The sequence below is a fragment of the Cupressus sempervirens genome, chromosome 4 (genome assembly GCF_028749045.1).
Source record: "Cupressus sempervirens isolate cs-2001-9-10 chromosome 4, ASM2874904v1, whole genome shotgun sequence".
Lineage (NCBI taxonomy): Eukaryota > Viridiplantae > Streptophyta > Pinopsida > Cupressales > Cupressaceae > Cupressus > Cupressus sempervirens.
This window is the reverse complement of record NC_143121.1, coordinates 393,179,958-393,202,425: the sequence shown is the minus strand read 5'-3', so window position 1 is coordinate 393,202,425 and position 22,468 is coordinate 393,179,958. Positions and strand designations below refer to the sequence as shown.

Below are 22,468 nucleotides of genomic sequence, written 5' to 3'. Positions count from 1 at the left end.
GATAGTGGCACCTATAAGGTCCCATCAAGAATCAACCATCAAAATCCTCCAAAGTACATTTGAACACATCAATGTCAACCCCTTGTTTGATGAAATACCACCAATTCCTAAACACCCCAAAAGGACATTAAAACTTGATTTTAGTCACATGATGCAACAACAAGAAGCACCTAAAGGGACTCATGCTCTACAGATGCTAGACATACCTTCTCTGGAGGCAAATCCACAAAGTACACCTTTGCTCCTAACTTTACCAGGTGCTATGACATCAAATGCTATGGAGCCTCTTATAAGTACAACATGTGAAACATCAAGTGTAACCATCCCTATGGACACACAAAGGAAAAGTCTTATTTACATTACACCCATTCCCAATAGGGACACGTCACATAGTCAAGTCAATATGATGTCACAAGCAGGAACATCTAACACACAAAGGTACCAAAACAATAATCTAAACATTATGTTCAATTCTCAAGGACTTAGTCAACCCCCACAACAACAACAACCTCCAATGATACAAGGACTCAACACTTCCAAGGCACAACCAAGTATATATCCACTTACCCCACATCCCACATATCAACAACAACATCAACCACAATGACAAAAACATCAAGTGGGGCAAACATCTAACATTCCTAAAACATAGTCCCATGTGAACCCACTTGACTTACACACAATTTATCAGCAACAATTTCAGCAGCAATTCCAACAACAACAAATGATGTTTGCTAAACAACAAGAGCAACTCAAGCAATAGTTATAATACCAAAGATGCCTTGAGCAACAAATCACATACCAAAACCATTTGTTACAACAACAACATATGCCACAAAAACCTCAACAAATACCTCTACAACAACAAGCACATACATGGTCTCACATACAACCAACAGAGGTATCCCAACAACAACCACAACACATGGCACAACAACAACACATGGTACAACAATCATAGTCAATCCCACAACAAGTGCCACATCAAATACCACAATAACTTCCCCAGCAATAGGGACCCTTCTGTCTTCGAGGTACCAACATACCTCCACCCCCTAGCAACACCTCATTAGACTCATCAGACACAAAAATGTCAGAACTAAGTAGACATATTTCCAACCATAGCAAACAGTCTACTCACAAACACAAGAGACTTGAAGGAAAGACCATCATGCAAAACCCCAATCAAGAACTCTTACAACAATTCAAACAACTTTCCAAACAAGTTGAGGCATTGGGAGTCTAGAAGAAATAAGCTCTATACACAGAAAGGAACCTGCATCCTAATCCATTCGATAAAGGTCTGTATATACCTCCATTCCCAAAACACTTTGAGGCTCCCAGGTTTGAAAAATATTGAGGAAAAGGAAACCCTATTGATCATATCAAATAATTTTGTGCTTCATGTACCGAACTTAGTGATGAGCCCACTCACCTCATGAAATTGTTCCCATGTTCTCTAGGCGGGCCCACACTTGAATGGTACTCCAAACTTCCTTGTAATATCAAATCTTGGTCAGAGCTAGTAGACAAGTTTATCTCCCATTTTTCCTTTAAAATTACAAAAGAGGTGACTCTTTCTAATTTGTGCTCAACTAAACCGAAGATGGGAGAATCATTCATCACATTCTTACTACATTGGAGAAGCTTAGTTAGTCAATACTCACTAGACATTCCAGAAGAACAACAAGTAAACTTGTGCATTGAAAACTTAGTCCTAGACTTAATGTATTAAATTAAAATCAAGAGTCCAAGCAACATTTCTAAACTGATGAAAAAAGGGGCTAGTATTGAAGATGCTCTTATCCATAAGGGAATCCTCAAGATAAACAAAGAAAACACAAACACCAACTCATCTAATGACAAGGCAAAATTTTTCTCCAAAAACAAGAATGTGACTAATGATGGCATTGTGGATGCCCACATGATTAGCACATCACAACCTCAACAAACTTTGAAAGGGGCAAACCCTACAAATTTACAAACCTCTAATCAAACATCAGCTCCACAATAGAAAACTAAGACTTCCATGCAAGACAAACCTCAAAGACATCCTAGAACCAAAGAAAATAAATTCACACCATTGGGAATACCACTTGAGACTACATTACAATAGTTACTGAGTAATAACTTTTTGCAACTATCCCTAATCAAAGATGAAACATTAACTAAAGCAGATTAGTGGGATGAAAAAAAGTATTGTGATTACCATCAAACCAAAGGACACAAGACTTCATCGTGCTTTCAATTGAAACATGCAATACAAGACCTTATTGATGATGGTATAATGGTTGATCCATCACTATTAGCGTCCAACTTTGATCACACTATTTTCAAAGATCCTTTGGGTAATCATGACAAAGAGAAACCCTCCAGTTCAAACTCAAACTCACAAGGTAATGTGAATTACACATGCACCAGCTATGACTACACCATCAATTATGTTAATGAGTCTAATTTCCACATATCCACATTCACATTGAAGGTTGAGGACCCTTGTTGTGCTGTAACTACATGCCATAGAAGATCACCCTACCTAGAGCCCCATCTACACCTACTACTTCTACTAGACCTGCACCCCCAAGTAGACCTACTAATCCTACTTCATTTGATTATAGCCTTGTTGAACAACTCAGCAAAACCCCTGCACAAATATCCATTTTGGACCTACTGCATGCATCTCCCCAACATCAGAAGATCTTAGATCAAGCCCTTAAAGAGTCAGTCATCCCAGATAATGTCAATGTTTCCCAGTTCTAAGCCATGGTTGGGAACCTATCTGCATCACAACACATCACTCTTTCCCCTCAGGATGTTCCTAAAGACAAACCCAACCACAATGATCCCCTCCACCTCGAAGTCTTTGTCCACAATGTTAAAGTTAGATGTGTCTTGATAGATGGAGGAGCAAGGCTAAATATCTGTACACTTAAAGTGGTTAAAGGTTTGGGTTATTTTGAAAATGATGTGGATCCCTCTCAAAGGATCACAATAAAATCCTATGATGATGGTGAATGTTTATCTATAGGAGTTATCATCTTACCTATCAGAGTTGGTCTAGCTACTGTGAACACTTTATTCCAGATCTTAGATATAGAAATGAACTACAATATGATACTAGGCTACCCATGGATCCATGCTATGAAAGTAGTTCCTTCTACATATCACCAATGCCTAAAGTTCTCGTATAACAATATAGAGGTAACCATCTCAGGTGATCCAGATCCCTTCTAGTTTTGTGCCAATCTTAAAGGAACCACCGCATACTAGGTCCCAACAAACCATGCAACAAATTCACTAGATTCCTCCAAGTATGTTGATCCTTCCATGCTCACACCCGCATCCAAAGGAAAGCTTAAAATAAAAGACCAAGGTTGTAGTGAGTACTCCATGTCTCATGCCTTTCACATTGGGAAACTTCCTTTATCCCCCAAGTCATACGGTAAACCTTAGCCTATACAAAACCAGCCTAAGTTTGCACTTCAAAATAGACCTTCTATGGTGTTCACAAGTGAAGGTGGGCTACATGAAGAAAACATCTATGAAAATACCTCTACATGGATTGAAAAGGCTAAAGCAGAACAAGAAATTACTCCCATATCCACTGACAGGTATGGACCTAGATTCACCATCATGCAAAAAAAGGGATATGATGGATGTAGTGGCCTTGGAACCCAAAAACAAGGCATTTTTCAACCCATCATTGCATCAGAACGACCTCATAGCTTTGGACTTGGATTCAAACCATTTATTTTGGGTCTTCCTAATACTAAGTCATCCTCATCTAAGGAGGTGAATACTTCAAATGATGACAAGGCATCTAAGAACAACCAACCCAAACCCATCCAATCTATATCTAACATTGACAATCTTGATACCTCCCTTGGTCTTGCTCATATATTTGTAGAACTGAATAGCTGACCTATGGAAGATAAATATGTCAATTCACCTATCACTCAAACCAATTCTTGACCTTGGATCGAAACATTCTGGGATCCAAGCTCTCCTACTTTTGAACATGATCCTAATGACATCACTAAAGTAGATATCCATATCTATGTCTTGGACCAAAGCTTATTCAACACCGATGATGGCATTTCCTTAGTTTTCCCTGAACTTATTGATTGGGACCAAAAAGGACCACCAATGTTTGATCAGTTTCAAAATGATGATGCCATCGCAAAATTTTTTGAGCTCCATGAAGATGTACCACAAGGTGATCACAAATCTAGATTTTCCATTAATCTAAACATCATGGCATATTTTGGGGAGTCAACTCCATCTTCTAGTTGCAAAATTGAGAAAATAACAAAAAAAGACACAAGTGGGTCTCTTGGTGAAAACTTAAAGGTGCAATTAGACCATGAAAAAGTAGAAATAATAAACATATCCCTGGGTGAAAACCTCTCTGAGGTTCCCGAGGATGGAGGATTGGATACACCCCCATTAAAGGAAAGATCAAAATTACTTGTGGAGATGATAGAAGAGATTAATCTAGGAACTCCTAACAACTCCAAAGTCATACACTTTGTAGCCTCATTATTACTAGAAGAGAAGGATGAATTTATTAGATTTTTTCTAGAGAGGTAGATCAACTTTGCCTGGTCTTATGCAGATATGCCCGGATTAGATCCTGAACTAGTCATTCATCACTTACCACTAAAACTAGGAATGAAACCAGTAAAGCAAAAGTTGAGGAAAATGCATCCTCAAGTTGCCCTCCTTGTCAAAGCTAAATTGAAGAAACTATTGGATGCTAGCTTCATAAGACCCATTGATTATGCAGAGTGGATATCTAATCTATTACCAGTAAGAAAACACTCTGGGGGCATCCAAATATGCACTGATTTTCATGATCTTAACAAGGCACATCCCAAGGATGATTTTCCTTTACAAAACATAGATATCATTGTAGCTATGACTGCTGGGTATGAGATGTTATCACTAATGGATGGCTTTTCTAGCTATAATCAAATAAGAATAACCCCTAAAGATCAACACAAGATAGTTTTCACATGTCCTTGGGGAACATACTGTTGGAATGTCATGCCATTTGGTCTTAAAAATGCTAGGGCAACATATCAAAGAGAAATGACTACAATCATCCATGATTTCATGCACATCCTCATGGAAGACTATGTTGATGACTTAATTTGAAAGTCCTATAAAAGAAAAGAGCATTTGGGCATCCTAGATTAGATATTCACTAGAATGGAGAGCTATAAGCTTTGTCTAAATCCAAAAAAGTGTGTATTTGGAGTTGTCTCTGGAAAGCTCCTAGGCTAGATTGTTTCTCAATGAGGCATTGAAGTGGATCCCAAGAAAGTAAAAGCAATACTTGACATGCCTCCTCCAAAAAATCTAAAAACCCTAAGAGGGCTACAAGGAAGATTGCAGTCTATCTGTAGATTCATTGCACAATTGGCTGATAATTGTCACTCCTTTCAACACCTCTTACGTAAAGGAGTATCCTTTCAATAGAATAAGCAGTGCCAAGAATCTTTCCAAAAAATCAAGGATTATCTTCTACATCCACCAGTTTTAATGGCTCCTATTCCAAGCAAACCATTCCTCTTATATATATCTACTACAGATACAACATTAGGGGCTCTCTTAGCACAAAATGATGAATAAGGAAGAGAACAAGCCATATATTACATCAGTAGAACACTTGTGGGCTATGAGCTAAATTATTCACTAATTGAACAAGCATGCCTTGCTATTGTCTTTGTAGCCCAAAAGCTTAGACATTACATGCTCCATAAAAAAAAAATGCTCATCTCTAAGATTGACCCACTGAAGTATCTTCTAAGTAGGGCTGCTCTTACAGGACGACTAGCCAAATGGGTCATGGTCCTTAGTGAATTTGACATAGAATATGTAGACCAAAAAGCAATCAAAGGGCAAGTGATAGCAGATCAATTAGCAGAAGCCCCTATGTCAGATGATCATCCCATGTTAATAGACTTTCCAGATGAAGCCATATTTCACATGGATGTAGCTAATGAATGGAAGCTTTATTTTGATGGATCATATACAATAAATGGTTCAGGAGTTGGCATTATGTTTATCACTCCTCAAGGAGACATAATCCCCAAGTCATAAAGGATTGCATTCCACTATACAAAAAACATAGTAGAATATGAGGCATTGATCATAGGACTCAAGATAGCTATCCAATGGAACATTCAACATTTACAAGTCTTTGGAGATTCCTTCTTGGTTATCCACCAAGTGAATGATGACTATGAAACCAAAGATGATAAACTAATGCCCTACAAGCAAATGGCAAACTTCCTTAAGTATAAATTTGTTACTATCTCTTTTCATCAGCTACCAAGAATACACAACAAGCAAGCTTATGCTATGGCTACCATTGCTTCTATGATTGATATGCCTCAAAATGTGGAATGCTGTGAATTCCTTGTTGAGCAAATTTTGATTCTAGCATTCGAGCTCCCCCAATCTGAGTTTGTGTGTGAACTTGTTGGTCCCAATTCTCCTTGGTATCAAGACATTTATGATTACTTACATGCCCAAATCCTACCAACCAACTTATCCAAAAATGACTATCGAGCCTTCATTCGTCAAGCCACTAGATATGTCATCATCAGTGACACCCTTTACAAGAGATCTTTTTAGTAAACCCTTCTCAGATGCCTTGACTTGCAAGAAGCTGAAACCACCTTGCATGAGGTTCATGAAGGTATATGTGGAGGCCATTTCAATGGTCTGAGTCTAACCAAGAAACTTGTCAAAGTTGGGTATTATTGGCTCACCATGGAATAGGATGCCCATGACTTTGCCAAAACATGTCATAAGTGTCAAATACATAGCAATCTAATCCATGCACTAGCACAAGAATTGCAACTAGTCATATCACCATGGCCCTTTTTACAATGGGCTTTTGATCTTGTTAGAGCTATTTCTCCTCCATCCTCTGATGGTCATAAGTTCATTATCACAACAATTGAATATTTTACCAAGTGGGTTGAAGCTGTCCCTTTCACTTTCACCATTGGTAAGAAGATCTCAAGGTTTATTCTAAACTACATCATATGTTGGTATGGAGTCCCCTTGGCTATTATTACTAACCACGATACTCCATTTCAAAAAAAAGATGTTGACAAGCTTTGTGAGAAGTAAAATATATACCATGGATTTTCTAGTATTTACCATCCACAAGGAGATGGCCAAGCAAAAGCATCTAACAAGACCATTGTCAAGATTCTCCAAAAGACTATCAATGATTCAGGCCGAGACTAGCACCTTCAACTAAATCTAGCTTTTTGGGCATATCGAACAAGTGTCCATGCTCCTATTGGCACAACACCATACTCTCTTGTCTATGGAACTAAGGCCATACTTCTCATTGAAGTTGAAATTCCATCATTAAGAGTATTCCTACAAGATGTTGTTGATGATGAAAGCTACCAAATATCTAGACTCCATGAGCTAGAAATGCTTGATGAACAAAGACGAGTTGCCTTGACACACTTGCAAGCTTACCAAAATTGACTCAAATAGAGCTATAACAAGAAAGTTCAAGGTCATCATTTTGAGGTCGGTGATTTGGTCCTAAAGATGAACTACAAGACACAATAGCACAGAGAAAAACAAGGCAAATTTGAGCCAAATTGGGAAGGACCTTATGTAGTTACTGCATCTTTTGGGTCCAGAGTATATTAGCTTGCAACTCCAGAGGGTGAACCATTGCCCATGTCCATCAACAACATGCATCTTCACAAGTACTACACTTGATTCTGTCTAAAAGTCCTGAAAAAATACCAAAAATATAGCAAAAAGTCATGAAAAAAGAAGTGAAAAAGTCATGAAAAAATGGATGCCTTGATGAAAACTTGGGAAACAAGCATCTTGGCACAAAAATTTGAGTCAAGATAAAAATTTTGTCCAAAAGTGAAAACCTGGCAAACAGGCGCTTTGGGCAAGTACCATGGTGAAAACTTGGCAAATAGGTGCCATGTGTAATCAGTGTTACTCCTCCATTTATCTAGATTCCATCTAGTTTTTTCCACCTCTATCATTCCTTGATCATATCCTTCCTAGTGCAAGACATCCTTGGCTCCTTGACCATGGCTCACAAATTGGTTAATGTCCTTTGTTATCTTACCAAGCCTTACCAGTCTGTACACACTCTGTCATTGGCCTTTGTACATAGTTTGCGTCTTGTCTGGGGACATATTACCTACATGTTACATGAGTTTGAATTTGAACTAGGGGCATATTCGTAAGCACTTTTTATCCATTGGACCTATCACATAACAGATTGGAGCTAACACTTGTATATGCTTTTATGATCCTAAAAAAATCCTAAACATTCAAATACAATCCTGAAAACATCCTTAAAATCACATAATGTCCTGAAAAAATCCTAAAAGTCACATAATGTCCTAAAAAAATAACTAAAAATCACATAATGTCCTAAAACAAAAACTAAAAATCACATAATGTCCTGAAAAAATCCTGCAATAAATCCTAAAAATTGTAAAATGACCTAAAGAAATCAATCACACAAAAAAATCAAATATCCCCAAAAACCCTTAAAATCACAAAACCCACCAAAAATTTGCAATAAATCTTGTACATATCCATTATACATAACCATCCCTTTTGTGTACATGCTTGCACTTTGCAGGCTGAAACTCAAAGCACTACACTTGAATGCCAATCATAATATTTGAGCAGCATGAACCAACAATAAATCGAACATGTCACCATGAACTTATCAACTGAATCCACAACTAGAACTATCACATTATCAACATGTCAAACACTATCTATGCACCTAAAAAATTAACAAGAATGTAATAATGGACAAGAATAGCTATTGGCTCACGCTGTTTAGTGAGTGATTTATTTTTGCTTTGTTTTTCTTTGATCATGTTCCTATGCCACTCAATGATATAAAAACTGATCTATGAGAGTGGTTGGGATGGGTTATGGTCATCTTTTTCTATTTTTGTCTATTCCACTATATCTTTGAGAGTCTAGGGAATGTACATATGCCTTAGGAAGGACAAGGTCATTTTCTATCTGCATCGTCCTTGTTTATGCAAAAGGCTTGCATTTGCACTCTGGCCCTTTATGCCACAATGCATTGCATTCCATTTTCCATATCAAAATAAAGCTCCGTTTGACATATAGTGCATTTTCTAGAAGAAAAAGTCTTTCCATCATACTAAAATCTCCTCATATCATCTTTATTTTTCATCTCATTCTCCATCACCATAATCATGTCTTCTGATTCACCAAATCATCTTCATCTTGCATTCATACATTCCAACATCATCCTGCACTGTCAATCAACTTTTCATGGCTTTCCACCTGGTTCAACCTTATTCTGAAATTTGTCTCATCATCTTTGACCAAATATGACCATTTTTGATGATTTAACTCATGCTCTAACATCTTTCCATTATTTTGGGCATGCATGCACAGTTTCGGGTCATTCTGAGTCCAATTGGGTTGTTTTTGGCCCCCAGAGCCTTCTCGAACACATTTTTCATATTTTGAGGCCACTTGGGCTTCCCAAGTGTGTCATTGATGCACTTGGTACTATCATGGCACACTTGGGCTTACTAAGTGCTTCAATGATGCACTTGGTTGAGTTTTGGGCGTAGTTGGGGACCTAGGATACCCAGAACTACTCCCAGAGCCTCTAGGTTGCACTCCAAAGCTCATAACTTTTGCATTTGAACTCAAATTTGAAATCCATAAATTGTGTTGGATTTGTATCTCATTTTGGAAAAAATGAACTATTATTTTCATAATTTTGTGTCATTATTGATTGGTAACCCATGCAATTACTCTCGAGCTCCTGATTGACCCTGTTCTGCACTCTAGAGCCCATAACTTTTGTGTTTTAACTTGGATTTGAAATCTGTCAGTTGCGTTGGATTTTTATTTTCATTATGGACAACATGAAATATCATTTTCATCATTTTTTTTCATTATTGAGTGGTAACCCATGAAATTACTCTCAGGCTCGCGATTGACCCTGTTTTGCACTCTAGGCCTCATAACTTTCACATTTTGGCTCTGATTTTCATTCTGTCAGTTGCTATGGTTTTATCTTCTTTTTTTTGACAAATTGACTTATCATATGCTTATATTATTCAATTTATCAAGTGGTCAACCATATATATCATCCCTACTGGGGCATGTTGTGGCTTTCTCATCAGTTATTCTTTGATACAATGCTCTAAATCACATTGTATCAAAGAGGGGCAAAATGTAGACACTCAAAAATGGTTCACATCTATAGTTTCATCACTTCTTCATACTAATTTGACATATTTTCTCATTCTACTAACTCTGTTCTTTTGGCCAAAATTGATCATACTTTATCATTTGTACCCCCTTTCACATCAATTTCAAATCGCTTAGAATCACCCCAAATCAACTTGGAATCACCCCAAATCAACCCAAAATCACTCAAAATCACCCCAAATCAACTCAGAATCACTTGAGATCACCCCAAATCAACTCAAAATCACTTGAAATCACCCCAAATCAACCTAGAATCACTCAAAATCACTCCAAATCAACCCAAAATTAGTCCTAGTCAACCCAAAACATATCAAACTACTCCTAGGTATTATTGTGGCTTTTAGTGCCTTGGAAAATGATCAACCTATCAAACTTATCAATCTAACCTTAGTACTATCATGGCTCTCAGTGCTAGGTCAAACTATCATTCATGTCATTCAATCTTTGACGTTGTTGAGAATTTCAATGTTAGATCATGGCATCATCAACCATTTTAATAATATTGACAGTGTCCATCAATGTTATTATGATCATCATTTTCAATCAACCTCAATCCTCTAGCATTTGCAATGTCGGTTAAATGTTATGTATCAATCAATTTTTGTCATGTGTCCTTGGCATGTTATCAACTTGAATCAATCAATCTGACCATGGCTTTGGTCTACTTTTCATCATCTTATTCAATATCCATCATCATCACATTTTCATCAAAGGGTACAGTTGCATTCATTTAATCAATTTGGCCAATCATTTACTAATTTTTTCTATAGGATTAAATAACCCATTATTTAATTCTATTATTACTTCTAATTATTCTTCCTAATTATCATCCTCAATTGATTAATTTTATTAATTAATTGATTCATTATCTGCAAACCATGGAAATTTACAATTTCCTAAGTTCCATTTTCCACCATTAATTCCATTTTCTACTAATTCTTATTTTGTGGAATAAAGGGATTTTTAATTCAAATATTCCATAAAATATTGCATCATCATGACACTTGGATATGACACCTCATGGATTCTCTTTTGACACTTGGATGAGATTTTTCATAATTGAATATTCTTACCTCTTACGCATGTTCCTATTTGGCTTATTCATCATAGATTCTTGGCTTTAAGTGGGTTATGACGCATGATAGATTCTCTTCCATATTTAGCCAAGTTTGACTTGCATGTGTCATAGAATCTTACATATTTGCATATTCTATCATATGCGTCAGAGATTCTCAAAGGAATCTCTTGCCATATCGCATTTCTATGGGTGGCAAATCTAATACTCTCATCCTCCATGTCAATTATAAATTGGACACTCTTTCTCTCATTTTTGGTCTTCTTCTGGAATGCTTGAATGCTAAAATCTTGAATCTTTGAATCCTTGGAATCCTTGAGTCCTTGAATCCTTGAACACACTATTTTCTCTCAAGCTTAAAATTACACTTCTAGTATTCTCATGGCATTATCCATATCATGGGCTTTTGCTTCAATCTTGTAAGCACTATAGGCAAATTGGAGTGACAATCATTTGGAGAAGAAAGAAGGACATGGGAGCTACAAATGAAAGAGGGGGTTTCTATTACTTTTTTTATTAGTTTGGATTTCATGGTAGACTAGTGGGTGCTAACATATGATTATTGAGTTTTGTGATTTTCTCATAGTATGTTATGCATTTTAAGCTATTTTCTGGTCCTACAAGGAGATAATTTAATGAGGAGATGGACACTTGTGACTTTGAATGTGCAACTTGGCATGATATTCCTTAGAGTATCTATGAAAACCATGACACAATATGCCAATGTAGGATTCTATGATGCATGAAAGTCAACATGGCTAAAAGTGGAGGAGAATCTATGACATGCATATGACACCCAAAAGCCACTTGTAGCCCATAATCCATGATAACGGAGTCTTATTATAAACATGTGTAAGGAATACAATATATCAAATATAACATAGTTTAGCCAAGTGTAGGGATAATACCTATGACATGTCATGTCCACGTGTAAAGAATAGGTGGAACATTTGAATTAAAAATTCATATATCTACATAAATGGAAATTAGAAGTGGAAAATTGGAGTTGGGAAATTTGGGAATTCCCATAGTTTGCAAAGATGAATCAATTAATTAATACATATCAATTAATTGAGAAAGTTCATTAGCAAGCATAATTAGTAATGTATTATAAAAATGACTAAAATGACATAGGATTAGATTATGGGTTATCTAATCCTATAGGATAAATTAGTAAATTATTAGCCACTTTGATGAAATAAATGTGATAATATCCTTTAATGAAATGCAACAATTATGCAGATCGACTAGGATGATGATGGGTAGATTAAAGCCATGATAAAATTGATTGATTGATTAAAATTAATCACATGCCAATGACACATAACATGGATTAAGAGGATGTGACATTTAATAAACATTATACATGTCACATGATTGAAATTGATTGAAAGGGTTGATCATAATAACATCGACATACATTGTTAATGTGATTAAATTGGTTTGATAATGTCATGATCTAATACTGAGGGACTCAACAATGTCAATGATTAGATGATAAAATGATAGATTTGACCTAGTGATGTAGGAGATGAAAGTGCTAACATCAAATTTGATAGGTTTGATAGGTTTATAAGGAACTGTGGGACACAACAATGTCTAGGGTTTGATAGATGATGATAAATTTCAAGATTTTTTTGGGTTGATTGGGGTTGGTTTGGGATGATTTTGGGTTGATTAGATGTGATTATAATGATATTGAAATGGTTTGGAGTTGATTTTGTAAAGTTTGGATAAAATAGGAATTGATTCCAAAATGATCTGTGATTGATTTGAAAGGGGATGAGAGTGATGAAAGATATAATTGAAATATAATCAAATGATAATCAAGTTGGCCAAAAGACCAAAATTAGTGAAATGAGAAAATGGGATAGGATAGTATAAAAATTTGATTAAACCATAGATGTGAACCACTTTTGAGTATCTACACATCCCTACAGTTTTGGATCCCTTCTTGGATTATTAACAATCCTTTAAGGCTTGATCCCTTGCATTTTTTGATCCTTCCTTGGAATAATAAAGATCAATGAGGCTTGATCTTTTCATTTTCATATTCCATTCCCTTAAGGACACAAAAATCTTGTTGGCTTCCCCCTTTTGGAGACACAAATGCTTAAGGATGCATCTTTGATGGATTGACTAACATGCGACACAACATGCTAGTCTATTAGTGACATCTCCATTTGTAGCATGCATTTCTATGTGGGTCACATAAATATGAGCATTCTTAATAGGCACTGATAGCGCTATAAAAGGGCTTGGAAAAAGTTTACAGGTCATGTTCATACTCCCATTTGGAGGAAAAGACCTCTCAAGCAAGGAAAATGGACTGACTACCCAGGGAGCAACATTGTGGAGAATGAGTTTGTCCCTATTGACAATGGGTAGATGTAGGACCACCACCAAGTAAATTGAGGACTCCTTTGTGTCTTTTATGTCTTTTATAATTTTATTTTAGTATTAGCTAGGACTCAAACATGGCCCACCTAGGGTCTGAAGGATAGTTTAGGGCATCAAAATGCCTCAAGTGCACTCAAAATGAATCCAAGTGGGATCTAAGAGTACTTGGAATGACCAAATGTACACTAAGCATACTTGGCATGCCCAAGTGTGCACTAAGTGCATTTGGGGCCCCTAACTATGCTCCAAGATGCTCTAAGGCCCTAAAAGTAGTCAAAATGGGCCCAAAATAGCCTAACACTTGGCACACATGCCCTAAGCCCTAGGAAAAGGTTAGACCACATGTTAACTCAGAAAAAAATAGTCAAATATGGTCAAATTGGTAAACCTATATCAAATTTAGGTCAAACTTGATAGAACATTAACAAGGAGTGATGTAGAGGGTCAGAAATAGTGCAAATGAAGTTGGAATGACCCAAAATTTGGTATGCATATTAAAAATCCTAGAGAGAGTGAAAAAAATTGTTCAACCTAGTCAAACATGGTAAAAATGATCAAACTTAGTCAAAGCTAAGTCTGATTTAGGGAAAAGTTGACATATAGGTGGGTAGAGGGTCAAAATCAATGCAAATGAACTTAGAATGACCTAAAATTTTTTGGAGTTGATGAAATCCAACTTCGAAGCTGCCCAAGATCACTTGCATATGAAAACCTATCAAAGAGAAGCCAAGGAAGGAAGATCATAGAGCAAGGGAAAAACCCTAAATGAACACGAGAGAGAAAATGATATTGCAACATAAGAGAAAATGTATTTACAATAGAATGATGTTGATGATGTTGTGAAAATACAGTGAGGGATCTCGAATATAAAGAGCTCAAGGAATCTTCCTGAACAAGCTAGAAGATTTTAGGAGATAAGTGTGACAACTAAGCATACATCCACATAAGGTGGAAATTCCTTGAACAATGTGAGAGGATAAGTATGACTTAGGAGAGAACAAACTCTCATATTGTCAACAACTTATAATGAACTCCTAGACTACAACTAATAAATAAAATGCATTTACCTAAGTAAGATTAAGTAAATAGAATAAATAATTAGTAAATTAAATATTTACTCTAACACCCCCCTTAAGAGAAACTTAGGTAAATTCCTTAAGCTCACAAAACTAAGAAATGCAGAATGGGTCACAACAATGAGGCCATGTTAGGTACCCATGTACAATGCAAAAAAATGCAACCTCTGAAAGCGAGGAAAGAGAGAAAACCATGTGGGAAAAATCCTCCCCAAAAAAGAGGTAAGAACCTAGTGAAGAATTGAAGAAGCCTCCAACTAGGGGAGTGTCCCCTAAAATAAGAACAAGAAGTGATCATGAAGAAGCATCACTGAAGTATGTAAAAGCCACAAATCTACCAAAGTATTGATCTAAAGAGCCTCCATGGAAGAAGAAGGCATGAACCAAGCATGTCTATATGGTAGATGATCCATCTCACCAAAATGCATAGGTAGCTAGCCACTGCAATCACCTTGTACATAGGATCAACCACTCAATACATGGTTCACACCATCAAACCATCGAACCAAGTATGCATTAGAGCAATAGAATAACCCCCCTTAATGCAGATGGGGTGTGATGATAGGCAATTAAGAAGGTGGGCCAAAGTCTCCTACAGAGGAACCAAGAATGATGAGAGAGGGAAAGAGGTACAGACACCTATAAAGACACAGCCACACTGATGCTACATGGGCTAATTTCGTGGAAGGGACACTAACTTGACAAAGGGAGAATACCTAAAACAACAAACAACAATCCCCCCCTTGGTGCTTTATGAAAATAGTGCAAGTACAACTGACTCAAAAAAACATTCATAATCCCTAGAATGCAAAAGTGACACTTTATCTCAGTGCAATACATAAAAGTGCTTCAAAATGATGGCTATAATGATCAAAACTGAAAACAAGCTGATACAAAACAAATTACAACTCAATACAAAGGAAACCATGCTAGGAAAATGATCCTCAGGCCTAAAACACTCAAGACATCCACCATATAGAAAAATGCTAAAAACATGATAGAAAAAGCATGGGCCAAAAACTAAGAAAAAAGACCACATTTCTGAGAAGTACACATAACCAACTTTCCACAATATTAAGTTTTCAAAAAATTGACATGGGGCACAAAAAATATGCATATCAGAGTCAAAAATAAGACTTTAGACTTTGACTAAAAAATGGGCAAAAAAAATCAAAACTTGAAAATACCTACACCAATGTCTTCATCTGGAAACTAGCTTTCTGGTGCTTCTTTTGGATCAGAAAAATACCTCAGTATGCTCAAGTTATGGAAAAAAACTATAAGTAGGTCCAAAACTGACCCTAGAGAGGTGCAAGGGTAAGATGATGCAAGCACTGACATCATGCTAATGTCAACAATTTGCATGTTTAAAATTGATGGCTAGTTAGTTGTTAGTGCAAAAAAGGAGCCACGTGGCACACCACATGGGAGGTCCATGTGGCAGGCTAACATGGAAGGGGTGACATGGTAGGTCCACATGGCAAGGTGCCATGTGGCACCCAGGCCACATGTCACCCCACAACACGCTGACTAGGCACTGAGTCTACAAAAAATTGCTAACAGTGCAGGCAAAACTGACATAGACTGGGCTGCAAATGTGGTAGCTAACATGGCAAAAAATTCCACAGGGCAGGTGATGAAGCATCCACATGGACAGTTGTAAAAGTAGAGGCAAAGTGGCAGATCGAGCACTAATAGCTGCAGGGGAAGCCGAACAAAGAAGTCCACCGATGGAGGTGTAGGAGGGGCAATGCTGGGGTGGCCCGTAATCGGTGGCTAGGCCATGGTGGCTTTGCGGTGGCACTATCAATGGCAATGACCAACGAGCTATGCACAAGCTGCGTGGTGGTGATGTGGTGGTGGCCACTGGGCTGCACAATGCTACGTGCCCAAAAACTATTTTGTTATTTTTTTGGCTCAAAAATTGTCGATACAGTCTGTATGACAGGGCCTAGACTAAATTATTTTTTCCTCCTAGAGCCCTATGTCCAAAATCAACAAGCTTTATATGAATCTTGATTGTAAACGACCTTTCAGATCCAATGGTAGCATTTGTTTGGGCTGAAAGTGCTCTAAAAATTTGTTATTCCCCTAATTTGAAGAAAAAATTCACAAACAAACTAGGGTTTGCGACTTCAAATCATGGCTTCAAAAAACCTTCAATGAAGCAGCAGCAAGGAGGCTCTGATACCATGTTGTAGTTGATGAAATCCAACTCTGAAGACACCCAAGATCACCTACATGCAAAAATCTGTCAAAGAGAAGCTAAGGAAGGAAGAGCATGGAGCAAGTGAAAAACTCTAAATGGACATGAGAGAGAAAATGATATTGCAACACAAGAGAAAATGTATTTACAATAGAATGATGTTGATGATATTGTGAAAATACAATGAGGGAGCTCGAATATAAAGAGCTCTAGGAATCTTCCAGAACAAGCTAGAAGATTCTAGGAGATAAGTGTGACAACTAAGCATACATCCACATAAGGTGGAAAGTCCTCAAACAATGTGAGAGGATAAGTATGACTTAGGAGAGAACAAACTCTCATATTGTCAACAACTTATATCGAACTCCTAGACTACAACTAATAAATAAAATGCATTTACCTAAGTAAGCTTAAGTAAATAGAATAAATAATTAGTAAATTAATTATTTACTCTAACATTGGTGTATATGTTCGAAACCCTAGAAAGAGTTCAAAACATAGGTAACCTAAGAAAACATGGTAAAAAATAGTCAAACTTAGTCAAATCAAGGTGAAACTAGGTCAAACTTGGGCCAAACTTAGGTTAGACTTGGTAGAAATCCACATAAGGTTGACCTACATCATGTGATTACACAAGAGGAATTTCCTATATTGTGGACAAGGGGACACATACCTTAGAGTCTAGTTCTACATCACTAGATGAATACTAGTGAGCAAGAGATATTGATAGGGCTTGGACTCTATTGCATTACATTCATACTCAAGGTGAGAGGGAATAGGAGATTTCTAACACTACTGATAGAGAGATAACACTCAGAGACCATTTCATTCAATCTTCCCACTAGAGAGGTCACTGTGATCTTAGAGGATGTAGGGTGCATCATATAGATTCTAATCAATGGGGAATTGGTAGCATATGATCTTGCTACAAGATGGGCAGGACTTCACTGGATGTTTGGCTACATAGACACAAAGCTAGGGATTAGGAATTATGAGGTTGGATGGGAGATATTGGTGGCATGACATGAGCATTTGACTAATGTGATCTATTAGGTTGTGGGTGGGACATTGATACCGGATATGCGAGGGCATGGATTCCTTATTGGGTGGGGCTAAGTGTTGGAGAGGATGGTTATTGATAGGACTATTTTTGCATGGGGCCCTATATGCTTAGGATGTTGTACTATTATCTACACCAAGTTGCATATAGAGGTGGATTAACTTCCAACGCTAGAGGTATACTACTACAAATATGGGTTTACAAGTATATTTTTGTATTTAGGCCACTTGTGGAGAGGGATTTTGTTGAGGACATGCCCTATGCATTCAACTCTAAGGGATACTGGCATGAGAACCACTAGGATATACCCAATTCTTCAAGTATGATTTGGGTATAATGACTTAATTTATATAGAGACCATATAGAGATTTCTTGGGGTGGGATGATGATGATATCCCCCTTTTGTATTGTAGGTAGGAGCACTATCTAATTGTCCATATAGTAATTGGAAATCTAGTGATAGAGATGTACTTTCCAATGTGAGTACATCAACAATTGGTGAGACGAAGGATGTGCTAATAGGTCTAGCTCTATTTACTCAATCTAAATTAGGAAGTGCCAATTAGGACACAACTATAAAATTCTTAGCTAGAAGAGCTACAACAAAGGATATGGGGAGTAGTGATAGATATAATAAATGTGAGTATAATAGTAGCATATGATAGATGGTTTTCTCAGCATCAACCAAGGTCATTGATAGATCTGACAGTTCTAGCATTATGGGCAAGACCATAGGAAGATCATGATGGAGAGGAGGAGGATGTGGGGGATGAGGAGGATGAGGAGGAGGAAAATGGGGAGGGAGGAGAGGATGAGGATGGGGAGGATGATGAGGAGGATGCAAACAGAGAAGATGATGGGGAGGATGATGAGAAGGATGGGGAGGATGATGAGTCTAGTGGTGAGGGAGAAGATGAAGAGGAGGGTGGAGATAGTGGGGGTGGGGATGGTGATGGGGGAGAGGATGACAAGAGGGTTAGAGGGTAGTTAGATGGAGATGAGGACAAACATGTGGATGTTGTGATGATGGATATAAAGGAGGATCTGGTAGATTTCATAGAGGGTATGCTAGTACCCATATAGATAGGGCCTAGCCAATCAAAATTAGAGATGATGGATCTGATTAGAGATCTCTAGAGTTAGTTAGATTATCATGAGGTAGTAATTGATTGTGTTATAGTTGAAAGGGATTAGAAGATAGCTACATGAGACTAGGTTATGGAAAAGAGTGATGTAGTAGTGTGGAGGGAAGAGAGAGTAGTTTAGGAGTCTCAAGAGTTTACTAGTAGTATCAAGGATCCATCATTTCAAGAGTTAGCCATGATGATGGTTGTGGCACATGTAGAGACACAATATTGGAGGAATCACTATGATATGGTAGTACCTCTAGGGTAGAGGGTAGAGAGCCATTAAGTAGCAAGGTCTCACTCTCAGTATACACACAAGAAAAAGAGTAGTGGAGGGATGATGGGACTAATTGGGCCACCAAAGATAGGGGAAGGATCATCCTCAAGGTTGGACAAAGGTAATAAGGCCAGGGAAAATAATAGTTGACACAAACACACTCATGTCCAGAGGGGCTTCCTTTATTTTTGTTGTGCTCTTTCATGGTTCATGCCTACAGGCAATTAGTATTGATGTAAACTATGATCATGTACTATGATAATTTTTGAGATATTTATGAGATGTACCTATGTTATGATGACTATATGAGATGGATTATGCATGTGTTTTATATGTGTTATATGGATGTATTTATTCTTTTCTATGTGGATTTTATATGATGTCTTCATGCATTGGTTTATCACATGTTATGCTTAGGAAATGATACCTTTATTTTTTTCCACAAAATTTTATCATAAAATGAATGAAAATGAAATGTAAAATGATGTGAATGCCATGTTTAGGTATATATGTATTGCTTTTCATTTTCTAGACTTTTGACATATACAGGAATGCAGGATGACAATGCTTTTGGTGTATTAGAGTACTAGGCCATTGTAGTGGATGAAATTGACATTAGAAGTTAGAAGAGATGAGATGAGGACCAGCTAGAAGGAGATAAGAACTTATCACTACCAATTTTTTTAGTTTTGTGTTTTAGATTTGATAGTTGTTTTGGTTGATAGTGATAAGTTGGATTGATTGTCAGTTCACATTTCTTAGATAGTGTGACTATCATTGAAGTGTGATGCTTTGAGTTTCAGTCTATGAAATTGCAAGTGTTTAAGAAAAATGGGTGATTATCCATAATGACTATTTACAAGGTTTATTGAAATTTTGCGGTTGGTTTTATATTTTTAAGGGATTTTGAGGATATTTGATGTTTTTGTGTTGCTCATTTCTTTAGGACATTTTATGATTTTTAGGGTTTATTTTAGGGTATTTTATGATTTTTTAGTGGTTTTTTCAAGACATTTTATGATTTTTATCAATTTTTTCATGACATTTTACAATTTTTATGGATTTTCAGGGTATTATATGATTTTTATCAGTTTGTCTAGGATGTTTTATAATTTTTAGGTCTTTTTTCAAGATTGTATTTGAATTTTTTATGATTTTTATCAAGATCAAAAAGAATTCACAAGTGTTAGCTTTAATTGGATATGCGATAAGTTCAATGGATAACATGTGGTTTAGCAATATGACCCTAGTTTAATTCTAAACTTGTGCTCTATGTAGGTAATATTCCCCCTGACAAGACACAAACTATGTACAAAGGTCAAAGACAAAATATGTACATACTAGTGACACTTGGGTAAGATAACACTGGATATTAACCAACTCATGGGCCATGATCAAGGACTAAGGATATCTTGCAATATGAAGGATGCAATTAGGGAATGGAAAAAGGGGGAAAAACTAGATGGAATCCTGATAGATGGAGGAGTGACAATTGATTATACATGGTGTTTGTTTGCTAGGTTTTCACCATGGTACTTGCCCAAAGTGCCTATTTGCCAAGTTTTCACATTTGGATAGAATTTTTTTCTTGACTCAAATTTTTGTGACAAGATGCCTATCAGCCAGGTTTTCATCAAGGCATCCATTTTTTTCATGACATTTTTCCATTTTCTGTTTCTATTTTGAAGACTTTTTGCCATTTTTTTTTCTATTTTTTAGGTCTTTTTGCCATTTTTCTAATATTTCTTTAGGACTTTTAGATAGAATCATGGATGTTGCTAACAAATTCTAGTAATGAATTTATTGTTGATGCTACTAGCTAATAACCTTTGAATCCCTGATCGACTATAACTACGCAAGAATCATTCCCAGTTTATAGCTAAAATGAAACCACTGGAATGGCCTCGAGATATATAATTGTGTACTATATGTAAGATAGTGTTGTCTTCTTGTCAATCAAGGCATCTAATGATAGTTGGGTCAATGGATCCTTGGTATAAGATGTCAGTGATGATGACATTCTCAAAGGCTAGTTGGATAGAGGCTTGATTTTGGTTATCAGACAAGTTAGGTAATAGGATTTGGGTATGAGTAGTTGGATACAAGGAAGAACTAGGAGGATTGAGACCAACAACTCTCCACATGAAGGATGATTGAGACAGTTGAAGTATAGAGATAAAATAATTTGGAGGCATGCTAAAAATCAAACCACTTATATTCATGGCATCAACTTGTTCATCTTGTATCCTTGGGAGGTTCTTAGTTTTTTATTTTTTATGGTCTAATGACACCTTTTGATTTTTACCAAGAAACCTATGCTTTTTTATTTTTTTCTTTATTTCTAGTTTTGTAACTAGAAGATGAAGTTAACTCCCCAAGATATGCTAATGCATTTAATTTAGGATAAATTTCTTCTTTATGATCATCATTTCTAATGCCTTCATAGAGATCTGAGATATTTATAAGAGCATCATCTTTGTCAAATTGATCGAAGATCAATGGTCCACATTGGTCCCAATCCAATAGTTCATGATAACTTGAGGGAATGTCATCATCAATATTGAATGGAGTTTTGTAAAAGGTTTATATATGGGTATTGGATTCAATGGTATTATTAAGGTTATGTTCAAAAGCTAGAGGGCTTGGATCCCAAAATATTTTGATCCAAGGTGCAGAGCTAGTTTGAGTGATAGGTGGAGTTGTAGTGACATGGTTATTCTCCATAGGTAGGTTATTAGGGTTGAAAAAGATATGGTCAAGTACATAAGGACTATCAAGATTGTTAGTTTCAGGTTGGGTATCCTCAGATGCCTCTTCATCATTCAAAACATTCACAATCTCACACGAGTGTAACTTAGTACTAGGAGGACCTATTTGTAATGGCATGAATCCAAGACCCAGATGAGGAGGTCATCCTTTTGTAGTGATAGGTTCAATTATTCCTTGTTTATGAGATC

At 36.7% G+C, this 22,468-nt stretch overlaps 1 pseudogene; it reads left to right on the top strand.

Moving 5' to 3' along the window:
- Positions 1-16,291: 16,291 nt before the first annotated feature.
- Positions 16,292-22,468, top strand: part of LOC149561704 (mitogen-activated protein kinase 20-like) — a 132,415-nt pseudogene continuing 126,238 nt past the window's right edge.